This window comes from Syngnathus scovelli, chromosome 14 (assembly GCF_024217435.2).
Source record: "Syngnathus scovelli strain Florida chromosome 14, RoL_Ssco_1.2, whole genome shotgun sequence".
Taxonomy (NCBI): domain Eukaryota; kingdom Metazoa; phylum Chordata; class Actinopteri; order Syngnathiformes; family Syngnathidae; genus Syngnathus; species Syngnathus scovelli.
Window position 1 is genome coordinate 2,139,248 of NC_090860.1, and position 18,210 is coordinate 2,157,457.

Here is an 18,210-nt window from a genome sequence, read left to right on the forward strand (position 1 = left end):
TTTTAGGTGTATTTTTAATTTTATTGCTTAAATCGCATTTTCTCGACGAGCTGAGCACGTTTTCTGAAATGTGCTCCTCCCGTCACTCTGGTTGGGTGCGCATAGTAAAAAGTGCTCTTGGCAGCTAGAGAGTGCCGCGTTGACCACTGCGCATGAAGAAATAACCACCTGCAACGTTTGGTTTAGGTTTTGGGTGCATTTTTAATTTTATTGCTTAAATCGCATTTTCTCGTCGAGCTGAGCACGTTTTCTAAAATGCGCTCCTCCCGTCACTCTGGTTGGCTGTGCATAGTAAAAAGTGCTCTTGGCAGCTAGAGAGTGCCGCGTTGACCACTGCGCATGAAGAAATGACCATCTGCAACGTTTGGTTTAGGTTTTATGTGCATTTTTAATTTTATTGCTTAAATCGCATTTTCTGGACGAGCTGAGCACGTTTTCTGAAATGTGCTCCTCCCGTCACTCTGGTTGGGTGCGCATAGTAAAAAGTGCTCTTGGCAGCTAGAGAGTGCCGCGTTGACCACTGCGCATGAAGAAATGACCATCTGCAACGTTTGGTTTAGGTTTTGGGTGCATTTTTAATTTTATTGCTTAAATCGCATTTTCTCGACGAGCTGAGCACGTTTTCTGGAATGTGCTCCTCCCGTCACTCTGGTTGGGTGCGCATAGTAAAAAGTGCTCTTGGCAGCTAGAGAGTGCCGCGTTGACCACTGCGCATGAAGAAATAACCACCTGCAACGTTTGGTTTAGGTTTTGGGTGCATTTTTAATTTTATTGCTTAAATCGCATTTTCTCGACGAGCTGAGCACGTTTTCTGAAATGCGCTCCTCCCATCACTCTGGTTGGGTGTGCATAGTAAAAAGTGCTCTTGGCAGCTAGAGAGTGCCGCGTTGACCACTGCGCATGAAGAAATGACCATCTGCAACGTTTGGTTTAGGTTTTGGGTGCATTTTTAATTTTATTGCTTAAATCGCATTTTCTCGACGAGCTGAGCACGTTTTCTGGAATGTGCTCCTCCCGTCACTCTGGTTGGGTGCGCATAGTAAAAAGTGCTCTTGGCAGCTAGAGAGTGCCGCGTTGACCACTGCGCATGAAGAAATAACCACCTGCAACGTTTGGTTTAGGTTTTGGGTGCATTTTTAATTTTATTGCTTAAATCGCATTTTCTCGACGAGCTGAGCACGTTTTCTGAAATGCGCTCCTCCCGTCACTCTGGTTGGGTGTGCATAGTAAAAAGTGCTCTTGGCAGCTAGAGAGTGCCGCGTTGACCACTGCACATGAAGAAATGACCATCTGCAACGTTTGGTTTAGGTTTTGGGTGCATTTTTAATTTTATTGCTTAAATCGCATTTTCTCGACGAGCTGAGCACGTTTTCTGAAATGTGCTCCTCCCGTCACTCTGGTTGGGTGCGAACAGTAAAAAGTGCTCTTGGCAGCTAGAGAGTGCCGTGTTGACTGCTGCGCATGAAGAAATAACCACCTGCAACGTTTGGTTTAGGTTTTAGGTGCATTTTTAATTTTATTGCTTAAATCGCATTTTCTCGACGAGCTGAGCACGTTTTCTGAAATGTGCTCCTCCCGTCACTCTGGTTGGGTGCGCATAGTAAAAAGTGCTCTTGGCAGCTAGAGAGTGCCACGTTGACCACTGCGCATGAAGAAATAACCACCTGCAACGTTTGGTTTAGGTTTTAGGTGCATTTTTAATTGTACGGCTTAAATGGCATTTTCTCGACGAGCTGAGCACGTTTTCTGAAATGTGCTCCACCCGTCACTCTGGTTGGGTGCGCATAGTAAAAAGTGCTCTTGGCAGCTAGAGAGTGCCGCGTTGACTGCTGCGCATGAAGAAATAACCACCTGCAACGTTTGGTTTAGGTTTTAGGTGCATTTTTAATTTTATTGCTTAAATCGCATTTTCTCGACGAGCTGAGCACGTTTTCTGAAATGTGCTCCTCCCGTCACTCTGGTTGGGTGCGCATAGTAAAAAGTGCTCTTGGCAGCTAGAGAGTGCCGCGTTGACCACTGCGCATGAAGAAATAACCACCTGCAACGTTTGGTTTAGGTTTTGGGTGCATTTTTAATTTTATTGCTTAAATTGCATTTTCTCGTCGAGCTGAGCACGTTTTCTAAAATGCGCTCCTCCCGTCACTCTGGTTGGGTGTGCATAGTAAAAAGTGCTCTTGGCAGCTAGAGAGTGCCGCGTTGACCACTGCGCATGAAGAAATGACCATCCGCAACGTTTGGTTTAGGTTTTATGTGCATTTTTAATTTTATTGCTTAAATCGCATTTTCTGGACGAGCTGAGCACGTTTTCTGAAATGTGCTCCTCCCGTCACTCTGGTTGGGTGCGCATAGTAAAAAGTGCTCTTGGCAGCTAGAGAGTGCCGCGTTGACCACTGCGCATTAAGAAATAACCACCTGCAACGTTTGGTTTAGGTTTTGGGTGCATTTTTAATTTTATTGCTTAAATCGCATTTTCTCGTCGAGCTGAGCACGTTTTCTGAAATGCGCTCCTCCCGTCTCTCTGGTTGGGTGTGCATCGTAAAAAGTGCTCTTGGCAGCTAGAGAGTGCCGCGTTGACCACTGCGCATGAAGAAATAACCACCTGCAACGTTTGGTTTAGGTTTTGGGTGCATTTTTAATTTTATTGCTTAAATCGCATTTTCTCGTCGAGCTGAGCACGTTTTCTGAAATGCGCTCCTCCCGTCACTCTGGTTGGGTGTGCATAGTAAAAAGTGCTCTTGGCAGCTAGAGAGTGCCGCGTTGACCACTGCGCATGAAGAAATAACCACCTGCAACGTTTGGTTTAGGTTTTGGGTGCATTTTTAATTTTATTGCTTAAATCGCATTTTCTCGACGAGCTGAGCACGTTTTCTGAAATGCGCTCCTCCCGTCACTCTGGTTGGGTGTGCATAGTAAAAAGTGCTCTTGGCAGCTAGAGAGTGCCGCGTTGACCACTGCACATGAAAAAATGACCATCTGCAACGTTTGGTTTAGGTTTTGGGTGCATTTTTAATTTTATTGCTTAAATCGCATTTTCTCGACGAGCTGAGCACGTTTTCTGAAATGTGCTCCTCCCGTCACTCTGGTTGGGTGCGCATAGTAAAAAGTGCTCTTGGCAGCTAGAGAGTGCCTTGTTGACTGCTGCGCATGAAGAAATAACCACCTGCAACGTTTGGTTTAGGTTTTAGGTGCATTTTTAAATTTATTGCTTAAATCGCATTTTCTCGACGAGCTGAGCACGTTTTCTGAAATGTGCTCCTCCCGTCACTCTGGTTGGGTGTGCATAGTAAAAAGTGCTCTTGGCAGCTAGAGAGTGCCGCGTTGACCACTGCGCATGAAGAAATAACCACCTGCAACGTTTGGTTTAGGTTTTGGGTGCATTTTTAATTTTATTGCTTAAATCGCATTTTCTCAACGAGCTGAGCACGTTTTCTGAAATGTGCTCCTCCCGTCACTCTGGTTGGGTGCGCATAGTAAAAAGTGCTCTTGGCAGCTAGAGAGTGCCGTGTTGACTGCTGCGCATGAAGAAATAACCACCTGCAACGTTTGGTTTAGGTTTTAGGTGCATTTTTAATTGTACGGCTTAAATGGCATTTTCTCGACGAGCTGAGCACGTTTTCTGAAATGTGCTCCTCCCGTCACTCTGGTTGGGTGCGCATAGTAAAAAGTGCTCTTGGCAGCTAGAGAGTGCCGCGTTGACTGCTGCGCATGAAGAAATAACCACCTGCAACGTTTGGTTTAGGTTTTAGGTGCATTTTTAATTTTATTGCTTAAATCGCATTTTCTCGACGAGCTGAGCACGTTTTCTGAAATGTGCTCCTCCCGTCACTCTGGTTGGGTGCGAATAGTAAAAAGTGCTCTTGGCAGCTAGAGAGTGCCGCGTTGACCACTGCGCATTAAGAAATAACCACCTGCAACGTTTGGTTTAGGTTTTGGGTACATTTTTAATTTTATTGCTTAAATCGCATTTTCTCGTCGAGCTGAGCACGTTTTCTGAAATGCGCTCCTCCCGTCTCTCTGGTTGGGTGCGCATAGTAAAAAGTGCTCTTGGCAGCTAGAGAGTGCCGCGTTGACCACTGCGCATGAAGAAATAACCACCTGCAACGTTTGGTTTAGGTTTTGGGTGCATTTTTAATTTTATTGCTTAAATTGCATTTACTCGACGAGCTGAGCACGTTTTCTGAAATGTGCTCCTCCCGTCACTCTGGTTGGGTGCGCATAGTAAAAAGTGCTCTTGGCAGCTAGAGAGTGCCGCGTTGACTGCTGCGCACGAAGAAATAACCACCTGCAACGTTTGGTTTAGGTTTTGGGTGCATTTTTAATTTTATTGCTTAAATCGCATTTTCTCGACGAGCTGAGCACGTTTTCTGAAATGTGCTCCTCCCGTCACTCTGGTTATGTGTGCATAGTAAAAAGTGCTCTTGGCAGCTAGAGAGTGCCGCGTTGACCACTGCGCATGAAGAAATGACCATCTGCAACGTTTGGTTTAGGTTTTAGGTGCATTTTTAATTTTATTGCTTAAATCGCATTTTCTCGACGAGCTGAGCACGTTTTCTGAAATGCGCTCCTCCCGTCACTCTGGTTGGGTGTGCATAGTAAAAAGTGCTCTTGGCAGCTAGAGAGTGCCGCGTTGACCACTGCGCATGAAGAAATGACCATCTGCAACGTTTGGTTTAGGTTTTGGGTGCATTTTTAATTTTATTGCTTAAATCGCATTTTCTCGACGAGCTGAGCACGTTTTCTGGAATGTGCTCCTCCCGTCACTCTGGTTGGGTGCGCATAGTAAAAAGTGCTCTTGGCAGCTAGAGAGTGCCGCGTTGACCACTGCGCATGAAGAAATAACCACCTGCAACGTTTGGTTTAGGTTTTGGGTGCATTTTTAATTTTATTGCTTAAATCGCATTTTCTCGACGAGCTGAGCACGTTTTCTGAAATGCGCTCCTCCCGTCACTCTGGTTGGGTGTGCATAGTAAAAAGTGCTCTTGGCAGCTAGAGAGTGCCGCGTTGACCACTGCACATGAAGAAATGACCATCTGCAACGTTTGGTTTAGGTTTTGGGTGCATTTTTAATTTTATTGCTTAAATCGCATTTTCTCGACGAGCTGAGCACGTTTTCTGAAATGTGCTCCTCCCGTCACTCTGGTTGGGTGCGCACAGTAAAAAGTGCTCTTGGCAGCTAGAGAGTGCCGTGTTGACTGCTGCGCATGAAGAAATAACCACCTGCAACGTTTGGTTTAGGTTTTAGGTGCATTTTTAATTTTATTGCTTAAATCGCATTTTCTCGACGAGCTGAGCACGTTTTCTGAAATGTGCTCCTCCCGTCACTCTGGTTGGGTGCGCATAGTAAAAAGTGCTCTTGGCAGCTAGAGAGTGCCACGTTGACCACTGCGCATGAAGAAATAACCACCTGCAACGTTTGGTTTAGGTTTTAGGTGCATTTTTAATTGTACGGCTTAAATGGCATTTTCTCGACGAGCTGAGCACGTTTTCTGAAATGTGCTCCTCCCGTCACTCTGGTTGGGTGCGCATAGTAAAAAGTGCTCTTGGCAGCTAGAGAGTGCCGCGTTGACTGCTGCGCATGAAGAAATAACCACCTGCAACGTTTGGTTTAGGTTTTAGGTGCATTTTTAATTTTATTGCTTAAATCGCATTTTCTCGACGAGCTGAGCACGTTTTCTGAAATGTGCTCCTCCCGTCACTCTGGTTGGGTGCGCATAGTAAAAAGTGCTCTTGGCAGCTAGAGAGTGCCGCGTTGACCACTGCGCATGAAGAAATAACCACCTGCAACGTTTGGTTTAGGTTTTGGGTGCATTTTTAATTTTATTGCTTAAATCGCATTTTCTGGACGAGCTGAGCACGTTTTCTTAAATGTGCTCCTCCCGTCACTCTGGTTGGGTGCGCATAGTAAAAAGTGCTCTTGGCAGCTAGAGAGTGCCGCGTTGACCGCTGCGCATGAAGAAATGACCATCTGCAGCGTTCGGTTTAGGTTTTAGGTGCATTTTTAATTTTATTGCTGAAATCGCATTTTCTCGACGAGCTGAGCACGTTTTCTGAAATGTGCTCCTCCCGTCACTCTGGTTGTGTGCGCATAGTAAAAAGAGTGCTCTTGGCAGCTAGAGAGTGCCGCGTTGACTGCTGCACATGAAGAAATAACCACCCCCAACGTTTGGTTTAGGTTTTAGGTGCATTTTTAATTTTATTGCTTAAATCGCATTTTCTCGACGAGCTGAGCACGTTTTCTGAAATGTGCTCCTCCCGTCTCTCTGGTTGGGTGCGCATAGTAAAAAGTGCTCTTGGCAGCTAGAGAGTGCCGCGTTGACCATTGCGCATTAAGAAATAACCACCTGCAACGTTTGGTTTAGGTTTTAGGTGCATTTTTAATTTTATTGCTTAAATCGCATTTTCTCGACGAGCTGAGCACGTTTTCTGAAATGTGCTCCTCCCGTCACTCTGGTTGGGTGCGCATAGTAAAAAGTGCTCTTGGCAGCTAGAGAGTGCCGCGTTGACCACTGCGCATGAAGAAATAACCACCTGCAACGTTTGGTTTAGGTTTTGGGTGCATTTTTAATTTTATTGCTTAAATCGCATTTTCTCGTCGAGCTGAGCACGTTTTCTGAAATGTGCTCCTCCCGTCACTCTGGTCGGGTGCGCATAGTGAAAAGTGCTCTTGGCAGCTAGAGACTGCCGCGTTAACCACTGCCCATGAAGAAATGACCATCTGCAACGTTTGGTTTAGGTTTTAGGTGCATTTTTAATTTTATTGCTTAAATCGCATTTTCTCGACGAGCTTAGCATGTTTTCTGAAATGTGCTCCTCCCGTCACTCTGGTTGGGTGCGCATAGTAAAAAGTGCTCTTGGCAGCTAGAGAGTGCCGCGTTGACCACTGCGCATGAAGAAATAACCACCTGCAACGTTTGGTTTAGGTTTTAGGTGCATTTTTAATTTTATTGCTTAAATCGCATTTTCTCGACGAGCTGAGCACGTTTTCTGAAATGTGCTCCTCCCGTCACTCTGGTCGGGTGCGCATAGTAAAAAGTGCTCTTGGCAGCTAGAGAGTGCCGCGTTGACCGATGCACATGAAGAAATAACCACCCCCAACGTTTGGTTTAGGTTTTAGGTGCATTTTTAATTTTATTGCTTAAATCGCATTTTCTCGACGAGCTGGGCACGTTTTCTGAAATGTGCTCCTCCCGTCACTCTGGTTGGGTGCGCATAGTAAAAAGTGCTCTTGGCAGCTAGAGAGTGCCGCGTTGACCACTGCGCATGAAGACATAACCACCTGCAACGTTTGGTTTAGGTTTTAGGTGCATTTTTAATTTTATTGCTTAAATCGCATTTTCTCGACGAGCTGAGCACGTTTTCTGAAATGTGCTCCTCCCGTCACTCTGGTTGGGTGCGCATAGTAAAAAGTGCTCTTGGCAGCTAGAGAGTGCCGCGTTGACCACTGCGCATGAAGAAATAACCACGTGCAACGTTTGTTTTAGGTTTTGGGTGCATTTTTAATTTTATTGCTTAAATCGCATTTTCTCGTCGAGCTGAGCACGTTTTCAGAAATGTGCTCCTCCCGTCACTCTGGTTGGGTGAGCATAGTAAAAAGTGCTCTTGGCAGCTAGAGAGTGCCGCGTTGACCACTGCGCATGAAGAAATGACCATCTGCAACGTTTGGTTTAGGTTTTGGGTGCATTTTTAATTTTATTGCTTAAATCGCATTTTCTCGACGAGCTGAGCACGTTTTCTGAAATGTGCTCCTCCCGTCACTCTGGTTGGGTGCGCATAGTAAAAAGTCCTCTTGGCAGCTAGAGAGTGCCGCGTTGACCATTGCGCATGAAGAAATAACCACCTGCAACGTTTGGTTTAGGTTTTAGGTGCATTTTTAATTTTATTGCTTAAATCGCATTTCTCGACGAGTTGAGCACGTTTTCTGAAATGTGCTCCTCCCGTCACTCTGGTTGGGTGCGCATAGTAAAAAGTGCTCTTGGCAGCTAGAGAGTGCCGCGTTGACCACTGCGCATGAAGAAATGACCATCTGCAACGTTTGGTTTAGGTTTTGGGTGCATTTTTAATTTTATTGCTTAAATCGCATTTTCTCGACGAGCTGAGCACGTTTTCTGAAATGTGCTCCTCCCGTCACTCTGGTCGGGTGCGCATAGTAAAAAGTGCTCTTGGCAGCTAGAGAGTGCCGCGTTGACTGCTGCACATGAAGAAATAACCACCCCCAACGTTTGGTTTAGGTTTCAGGTGCATTTTTAATTTTATTGCTTAAATCGCATTTTCTCGACGAGCTGAGCACGTTTTCTGAAATGTGCTCCTCCCGTCACTCTGGTTGGGTGCGCATAGTAAAAAGTGCTCTTGGCAGCTCGAGAGTGCCGCGTTGATCACTGCGCATGAAGAAATAACCACCTGCAACGTTTTGTTTAGTTTTTTTGTGCATTTTTAATTTTATTGCTTAAATCGCATTTTCTCGACGAGCTGAGCACGTTTTCTGAAATGTGCTCCTCCCGTCACTCTGGTTGGGTGCGCATAGTAAAAAGTGCTCTTGGCAGCTAGATAGTGCCGCGTTGACCGCTGCGCATGAAGAAATAACCACCTGCAACGTTTGGTTTAGGTTTTAGGTGCATTTTTAATTTTATTGCTTAAATCGCATTTTCTCGACGAGCTGAGCACGTTTTCTGAAATGTGCTCCTCCCGTCACTCTGGTTGGGTGCGCATAGTAAAAAGTGCTCTTGGCAGCTAGAGAGTGCCGCGTTGACCACTGCGCATGAAGAAATAACCGCCTGCAACGTTTGGTTTAGGTTTTGGGTGCATTTTTAATTTTATTGCTTAAATCGCATTTTCTCGTCGAGCTGAGCACGTTTTCTGAAATGTGCTCCTCCCGTCACTCTGGTTGGGTGCGCATAGTAAAAAGTGCTCTTGGCAGCTAGAGAGTGCCGCGTTGACCACTGCGCATGAAGAAATAACCGCCTGCAACGTTTGGTTTAGGTTTTGGGTGCATTTTTATTTTTATTGCTTAAATCGCATTTTCTCGACGAGCTGAGCACGTTTTCTGGAATGTGCTCCTCCCGTCACTCTGGTTGGGTGCGCATAGTAAAAATAGTGCTCTTGGCAGCTAGAGAGTGCCGCGTTGACCACTGCGCATGAAGAAATGACCATCTGCAACGTTTGGTTTAGGTTTTAGGTGCATTTTTAGTTTTATTGCTTAAATCGCATTTTCTCGACGAGCTGAGGACGTTTTCTGAAATGTGCTCCTCCCGTCACTCTGGTTGGGTGCGCATAGTAAAAAGTGCTCTTGGCAGCTAGAGAGTGCCGCGTTGACCATTGCGCATTAAGAAATAACCACCTGCAACGTTTGTTTAGGTTTTAGGTGCATTTTTAATTTTATTGCTTAAATCGCATTTTCTCGACGAGCTGAGCACGTTTTCTGAAATGTGCTCCTCCCGTCACTCTGGTTGGGTGCTCATAGTAAAAAGTGCTCTTGGCAGCTAGAGAGTGCCACGTTGACCACTGCGCATGAAGAAATAACCACCTGCAACGTTTGGTTTAGGTTTTGGGTGCATTTTTAATTTTATTGCTTAAATCGCATTTTCTCGTCGAGCTGAGCACGTTTTCTGAAATGTGCTCCTCCCGTCACTCTGGTCGGGTGCGCATAGTGAAAAGTGCTCTTGGCAGCTAGAGAGTGCCGCGTTGACCACTGCGCATGAAGAAATGACCATCTGCAACGTTTGGTTTAGGTTTTGGGTGCATTTTTAATTTTATTGCTTAAATCGCATTTTCTCGACGAGCTGAGCACGTTTTCTGAAATGTGCTCCTCCCGTCACTCTGGTTGGGTGGGCATAGTAAAAAGTGCTCTTGGCAGCTAGAGAGTGCCGCGTTGACCACTGTGCATGAAGAAATAACCACCTGCAACGTTTGGTTTAGGTTTTAGGTGCATTTTTAATTTTATTGCTTAAATCGCATTTTCTCGACGAGCTGAGCACGTTTTCTGAAATGTACTCCTCCCGTCACTCTGGATTGGTGCGCATAGTAAAAAGTGCTCTTGGCAGCTAGAGTGCCGCGTTGACCACTGCGCATGCAGAAATAACCATCTGCAACGTTTGGTTTAGGTTTTAGGTGCATTTTTAAATTTATTGCTTAAATCGCATTTTCTCGACGAGCTGAGCACGTTTTCTGAAATGTGCTCCTCCCGTCACTCTGGTTGGGTGTGCATAGTAAAAAGTGCTCTTGGCAGCTAGAGAGTGCCGCGTTGACCACTGCGCATGAAGAAATGACCATCTGCAACGTTTGGTTTAGGTTTTGGGTGCATTTTTAATTTTATTGCTTAAATCGCATTTTCTCGACGAGCTGAGCACGTTTTCTGAAATGTGCTCCTCCCGTCACTCTGGTTGGGTGCGCATAGTAAAAAGTGCTCTTGGCAGCTAGAGAGTGCCGCGTTAACCACTGCGCATGAAGAAATGACCATCTGCAACGTTTGGTTTCGGTTTTGGGTGCATTTTTAATTTTATTGCTTAAATCGCATTTTCTCGACGAGTTGAGCACGTTTTCTGAAATGTGCTCCTCACGTCACTCTGGTTGGGTGCGCATAGTAAAAAGTGCTCTTGGCAGCTAGAGAGTGCAGCGTTGACTGCTGCATATGAAGAAATAACCACCTGCAACGTTTGGTTTAGGTTTTAGGTGCATTTTTAATTTTATTGCTTAAATCGCATTTTCTCGACGAGCTGAGCACGTTTTCTGAAATGTGCTCCTCCCGTCACTCTGGTTGGGTGCGCATAATAAAAAGTGCTCTTGGCAGCTAGAGAGTGCCGCGTTGACTGCTGCGCATGAAGAAATAACCACCTGCAAGGTTTGGTTTAGGTTTTAGGTGCATTTTTAATTTTATTGCTTAAATCGCATTTTCTCGACGAGCTGAGCACGTTTTCTGAAATGTGCTCCTCCCGTCACTCTGGTTGGGTGCGCATAGTAAAAAGTGCTCTTGGCAGCTAGAGAGTGCCGCGTTGACCACTGCGCATGAAGAAATAACCACCTGCAACGTTTGGTTTAGGTTTTGGGTGCATTTTTAATTTTATTGGTTAAATTGCATTTTCTCGTCGAGCTGAGCACGTTTTCTAAAATGCGCTCCTCCCGTCACTCTGGTTGGGTGTGCATAGTAAAAAGTGCTCTTGGCAGCTAGAGAGTGCCGCGTTGACCACTGCGCATGAAGAAATGACCATCCGCAACGTTTGGTTTAGGTTTTATGTGCATTTTTAATTTTATTGCTTAAATCGCATTTTCTGGACGAGCTGAGCACGTTTTCTGAAATGTGCTCCTCCCGTCACTCTGGTTGGGTGCGCATAGTAAAAAGTGCTCTTGGCAGCTAGAGAGTGCCGCGTTGACCACTGCGCATGAAGAAATAACCACATGCAACGTTTGGTTTAGGTTTTGGGTGCATTTTTAATTTTATTGCTTAAATCGCATTTACTCGACGAGCTGAGCACGTTTTCTGAAATGTGCTCCTCCCGTCACTCTGGTTGGGTGCGAATAGTAAAAAGTGCTCTTGGCAGCTAGAGAGTGCCGCGTTGACCACTGCGCATTAAGAAATAACCACCTGCAACGTTTGGTTTAGGTTTTGGGTGCATTTTTAATTTTATTGCTTAAATCGCATTTTCTCGTCGAGCTGAGCACGTTTTCTGAAATGCGCTCCTCCCGTCTCTCTGGTTGGGTGTGCATCGTAAAAAGTGCTCTTGGCAGCTAGAGAGTGCCGCGTTGACCACTGCGCATGAAGAAATAACCACCTGCAACGTTTGGTTTAGGTTTTGGGTGCATTTTTAATTTTATTGCTTAAATCGCATTTTCTCGTCGAGCTGAGCACGTTTTCTGAAATGCGCTCCTCCCGTCACTCTGGTTGGGTGTGCATAGTAAAAAGTGCTCTTGGCAGCTAGAGAGTGCCGCGTTGACCACTGCGCATGAAGAAATAACCACCTGCAATGTTTGGTTTAGGTTTTGGGTGCATTTTTAATTTTATAGCTTAAATCGCATTTTCTCAACGAGCTGAGCACGTTTTCTGAAATGTGCTCCTCCCGTCACTCTGGTTGGGTGCGCATAGTAAAAAGTGCTCTTGGCAGCTAGAGAGTGCCGCGTTGACCACTGCGCATGAAGAAATGACCATCTGCAACGTTTGGTTTAGGTTTTGGGTGCATTTTTAATTTTATTGCTTAAATCGCATTTTCTCGACGAGCTGAGCACGTTTTCTGGAATGCGCTCCTCCCGTCACTCTGGTTGGGTGCGCATAGTAAAAAGTGCTCTTGGCAGCTAGAGAGTGCCGCGTTGACCACTGCGCATGAAGAAATAACCACCTGCAACGTTTGGTTTAGGTTTTGGGTGCATTTTTAATTTTATTGCTTAAATCGCATTTTCTCGACGAGCTGAGCACGTTTTCTGAAATGCGCTCCTCCCGTCACTCTGGTTGGGTGTGCATAGTAAAAAGTGCTCTTGGCAGCTAGAGAGTGCCGCGTTGACCACTGCGCATGAAGAAATGACCATCTGCAACGTTTGGTTTAGGTTTTGGGTGCATTTTTAATTTTATTGCTTAAATCGCATTTTCTCGACGAGCTGAGCACGTTTTCTGAAATGTGCTCCTCCCGTCACTCTGGTTGGGTGCGCATAGTAAAAAGTGCTCTTGGCAGCTAGAGAGTGCCGCGTTGACCACTGCGCATGAAGAAATAACCACCTGCAACGTTTGGTTTAGGTTTTGGGTGCATTTTTAATTTTATTGCTTAAATCGCATTTTCTCGACGAGCTGAGCACGTTTTCTGAAATGCGCTCCTCCCGTCACTCTGGTTGGGTGTGCATAGTAAAAAGTGCTCTTGGCAGCTAGAGAGTGCCGCGTTGACCACTGCACATGAAGAAATGACCATCTGCAACGTTTGGTTTAGGTTTTGGGTGCATTTTTTAATTTTATTGCTCAAATCGCATTTTCTCGACGAGGTGAGCACGTTTTCTGGAATGTGCTCCTCCCGTCACTCTGGTTGGGTGTGTATAGTAAAAAGTGCTCTTGGCAGCTAGAGAGTGCCGCGTTAACCACTGCGCATGAAGAAATGACCATCTGCAACGTTTGGTTTCGGTTTTGGGTGCATTTTTAATTTTATTGCTTAAATCGCATTTTCTCGACGAGTTGAGCACGTTTTCTGAAATGTGCTCCTCACGTCACTCTGGTTGGGTGCGCATAGTAAAAAGTGCTCTTGGCAGCTAGAGAGTGCAGCGTTGACTGCTGCATATGAAGAAATAACCACCTGCAACGTTTGGTTTAGGTTTTAGGTGCATTTTTAATTTTATTGCTTAAATCGCATTTTCTCGACGAGCTGAGCACGTTTTCTGAAATGTGCTCCTCCCGTCACTCTGGTTGGGTGCGCATAATAAAAAGTGCTCTTGGCAGCTAGAGAGTGCCGCGTTGACTGCTGCGCATGAAGAAATAACCACCTGCAAGGTTTGGTTTAGGTTTTAGGTGCATTTTTAATTTTATTGCTTAAATCGCATTTTCTCGACGAGCTGAGCACGTTTTCTGAAATGTGCTCCTCCCGTCACTCTGGTTGGGTGCGCATAGTAAAAAGTGCTCTTGGCAGCTAGAGAGTGCCGCGTTGACCACTGCGCATGAAGAAATAACCACCTGCAACGTTTGGTTTAGGTTTTGGGTGCATTTTTAATTTTATTGGTTAAATTGCATTTTCTCGTCGAGCTGAGCACGTTTTCTAAAATGCGCTCCTCCCGTCACTCTGGTTGGGTGTGCATAGTAAAAAGTGCTCTTGGCAGCTAGAGAGTGCCGCGTTGACCACTGCGCATGAAGAAATGACCATCCGCAACGTTTGGTTTAGGTTTTATGTGCATTTTTAATTTTATTGCTTAAATCGCATTTTCTGGACGAGCTGAGCACGTTTTCTGAAATGTGCTCCTCCCGTCACTCTGGTTGGGTGCGCATAGTAAAAAGTGCTCTTGGCAGCTAGAGAGTGCCGCGTTGACCACTGCGCATGAAGAAATAACCACATGCAACGTTTGGTTTAGGTTTTGGGTGCATTTTTAATTTTATTGCTTAAATCGCATTTTCTCGACGAGCTGAGCACGTTTTCTGAAATGTGCTCCTCCCGTCACTCTGGTTGGGTGCGAATAGTAAAAAGTGTTCTTGGCAGCTAGAGAGTGCCGCGTTGACCACTGCGCATGAAGAAATAACCACCTGCAACGTTTGGTTTAGGTTTTGGGTGCATTTTTAATTTTATTGCTTAAATTGCATTTACTCGACGAGCTGAGCACGTTTTCTGAAATGTGCTCCTCCCGTCACTCTGGTTAGTTGCGCATAGTAAAACGTGCTCTTGGCAGCTAGAGAGTGCCGCGTTGACTGCTGCGCACGAAGAAATAACCACCTGCAACGTTTGGTTTAGGTTTTAGGTGCATTTTTAATTTTCTTGCTTAAATCGCATTTTCTCGACGAGCTGAGCACGTTTTCTGAAATGTGCTCCTCCCGTCACTCTGGTTGGGTGCGCATAGTAAAAAGTGCTCTTGGCAGCTAGAGAGTGCCGCGTTGACCACTGCGCATGAAGAAATAACCACCTGCAACGTTTGGTTTAGGTTTTAGGTGCATTTTTAATTTTATTGCTTAAATCGCATTTTCTCGACGAGCTGAGCACGTTTTCTGAAATGTGCTCCTCCCGTCACTCTGGTTGGGTGCGCATAGTAAAAAAATGCTCTTGGCAGCTAGAGAGTGCCGCGTTGATCACTGCGCATGAAGAAATAACCACCTGCAACGTTTGGTTTAATGTTTTGCGTGCATTTTTACTTTTATTGCTTAAATCGCATTTTCTCGACGAGCTGAGCACGTTTTCTGAAATGTGCTCCTCCCGTCACTCTGGTTGGGTGCGCATTGTAAAAAGTGCTCTTGGCAGCTAGAGAGTGCCACGTTGACCACTGCGCATGAAGAAACAACCACCTGCAACGTTTGGTTTAGGTTTTAGGTGCATTTTTAATTGTACGGCTTAAATGGCATTTTCTCGACGAGCTGAGCACATTTGCTGAAATGTGCTCCTCCCGTCACTCTGGTTGGGTGCGCATAGTAAAAAGTGCTCTTGGCAGCTAGAGAGTGCCGCGTTGACCACTGCGCATGAAGAAATAACCACCTGCAACGTTTGGTTTAGGTTTTGGGTGCATTTTTAATTTCATTGCTTAAATCGCATTTTCTCGACGAGCTGAGCACGTTTTCTGAAATGTGCTCCTCCCGTCACTCTGGTTGGGTGCGCATAGTAAAAAGTGCTCTTGGCAGCTAGAGAGTGCCGCGTTGACCACTGCGCATGAAGAAATGACCATCTGCAACGTTTGGTTTAGGTTTTGGGTGCATTTTTAATTTTATTGCTTAAATTGCATTTTCTCGACGAGCTGAGCACGTTTTCTGAAATGTGCTCCTCCCGTCACTCTGGTTGGGTGCGCATAGTAAATAGTGCTCTTGGCAGCTAGAGAGTGCCGTGTTGACTGCTGTGCATGAAGAAATAACCACCTGCAACTTTTGGTTTAGGTTTTAGGTGCATTTTTTATTTTATTGCTTAAATTGCATTTTCTCGACGAGCTGAGCACGTTTTCTGAAATGCGCTCCTCCCGTCACTCTGGTTGGGTGCGCATAGTAAAAAGTGCTCTTGGCAGCTAGAGAGTGCCGCGTTGACCACTGCACATGAAGAAATAACCACCTGCAATGTTTGGTTTAGGTTTTGGGTGCATTTTTAATTTTATAGCTTAAATCGCATTTTCTCAACGAGCTGAGCACGTTTTCTGAAATGTGCTCCTCCCGTCACTCTGGTTGGGTGCGCATAGTAAAAAGTGCTCTTGGCAGCTAGAGAGTGCCGCGTTGACCACTGCGCATGAAGAAATGACCATCTGCAACGTTTGGTTTAGGTTTTGGGTGCATTTTTAATTTTATTGCTTAAATCGCATTTTCTCGACGAGCTGAGCACGTTTTCTGGAATGCGCTCCTCCCGTCACTCTGGTTGGGTGCGCATAGTAAAAAGTGCTCTTGGCAGCTAGAGAGTGCCGCGTTGACCACTGCGCATGAAGAAATAACCACCTGCAACGTTTGGTTTAGGTTTTGGGTGCATTTTTAATTTTATTGCTTAAATCGCATTTTCTCGACGAGCTGAGCACGTTTTCTGAAATGCGCTCCTCCCGTCACTCTGGTTGGGTGTGCATAGTAAAAAGTGCTCTTGGCAGCTAGAGAGTGCCGCGTTGACCACTGCACATGAAGAAATGACCATCTGCAACGTTTGGTTTAGGTTTTGGGTGCATTTTTAATTTTATTGCTTAAATCGCATTTTCTCGACGAGCTGAGCACGTTTTCTGAAATGTGCTCCTCCCGTCACTCTGGTTGGGTGCGCATAGTAAAAAGTGCTCTTGGCAGCTAGAGAGTGCCGCGTTGACCACTGCGCATGAAGAAATAACCACCTGCAACGTTTGGTTTAGGTTTTGGGTGCATTTTTAATTTTATTGCTTAAATCACATTTTCTCGACGAGCTGAACACGTTTTCTGAAATGCGCTCCTCACGTCACTCTGGTTGGGTGCGCATAGTAAAAAGTGCTCTTGGCAGCTAGAGAGTGCCGCGTTGACCACTGTGCATGAAGAAATAACCACCTGCAACGTTTGGTTTAGGTTTTAGGTGCATTTTTAATTTTATTGCTTAAATTGCATTTTCTCGACGAGCTGAGCACGTTTTCTGAAATGTGCTCCTCCCGTCACTCTGGATTGGTGCGCATAGTAAAAAGTGCTCTTGGCAGCTAGAGTGCCGCGTTGACCACTGCGCATGCAGAAATAACCATCTGCAACGTTTGGTTTAGGTTTTAGGTGCATTTTTAAATTTATTGCTTAAATCGCATTTTCTCGACGAGCTGAGCACGTTTTCTGAAATGTGCTCCTCCCGTCACTCTGGTTGGGTGTGCATAGTAAAAAGTGCTCTTGGCAGCTAGAGAGTGCCGCGTTGACCACTGCGCATGAAGAAATGACCATCTGCAACGTTTGGTTTAGGTTTTGGGTGCATTTTTAATTTTATTGCTTAAATCGCATTTTCTCGACGAGCTGAGCACGTTTTCTGAAATGTGCTCCTCCCGTCACTCTGGTTGGGTGCGCATAGTAAAAAGTGCTCTTGGCAGCTAGAGAGTGCCGCGTTAACCACTGCGCATGAAGAAATGACCATCTGCAACGTTTGGTTTCGGTTTTGGGTGCATTTTTAATTTTATTGCTTAAATCGCATTTTCTCGACGAGTTGAGCATGTTTTCTGAAATGTGCTCCTCACGTCACTCTGGTTGGGTGCGCATAGTAAAAAGTGCTCTTGGCAGCTAGAGAGTGCAGCGTTGACTGCTGCGTATGAAGAAATAACCACCTGCAACGTTTGGTTTAGGTTTTAGGTGCATTTTTAATTTTATTGCTTAAATCGCATTTTCTCGACGAGCTGAGCACGTTTTCTGAAATGTGCTCCTCCCGTCACTCTGGTTGGGTGCGCATAATAAAAAGTGCTCTTGGCAGCTAGAGAGTGCCGCGTTGACTGCTGCGCATGAAGAAATAACCACCTGCAAGGTTTGGTTTAGGTTTTAGGTGCATTTTTAATTTTATTGCTTAAATCGCATTTTCTGGACGAGCTGAGCACGTTTTCTGAAATGTGCTCCTCCCGTCACTCTGGTTGGGTGCGCATAGTAAAAAGTGCTCTTGGCAGCTAGAGAGTGCCGCGTTGACCACTGCGCATGAAGAAATAACCACCTGCAACGTTTGGTTTAGGTTTTGGGTGCATTTTTAATTTTATTGGTTAAATTGCATTTTCTCGTCGAGCTGAGCACGTTTTCTAAAATGCGCTCCTCCCGTCACTCTGGTTGGGTGTGCATAGTAAAAAGTGCTCTTGGCAGCTAGAGAGTGCCGCGTTGACCACTGCGCATGAAGAAATGACCATCCGCAACGTTTGGTTTAGGTTTTATGTGCATTTTTAATTTTATTGCTTAAATCGCATTTTCTGGACGAGCTGAGCACGTTTTCTGAAATGTGCTCCTCCCGTCACTCTGGTTGGGTGCGCATAGTAAAAAGTGCTCTTGGCAGCTAGAGAGTGCCGCGTTGACCACTGCGCATGAAGAAATAACCACATGCAACGTTTGGTTTAGGTTTTGGGTGCATTTTTAATTTTATTGCTTAAATCGCATTTTCTCGACGAGCTGAGCACGTTTTCTGAAAT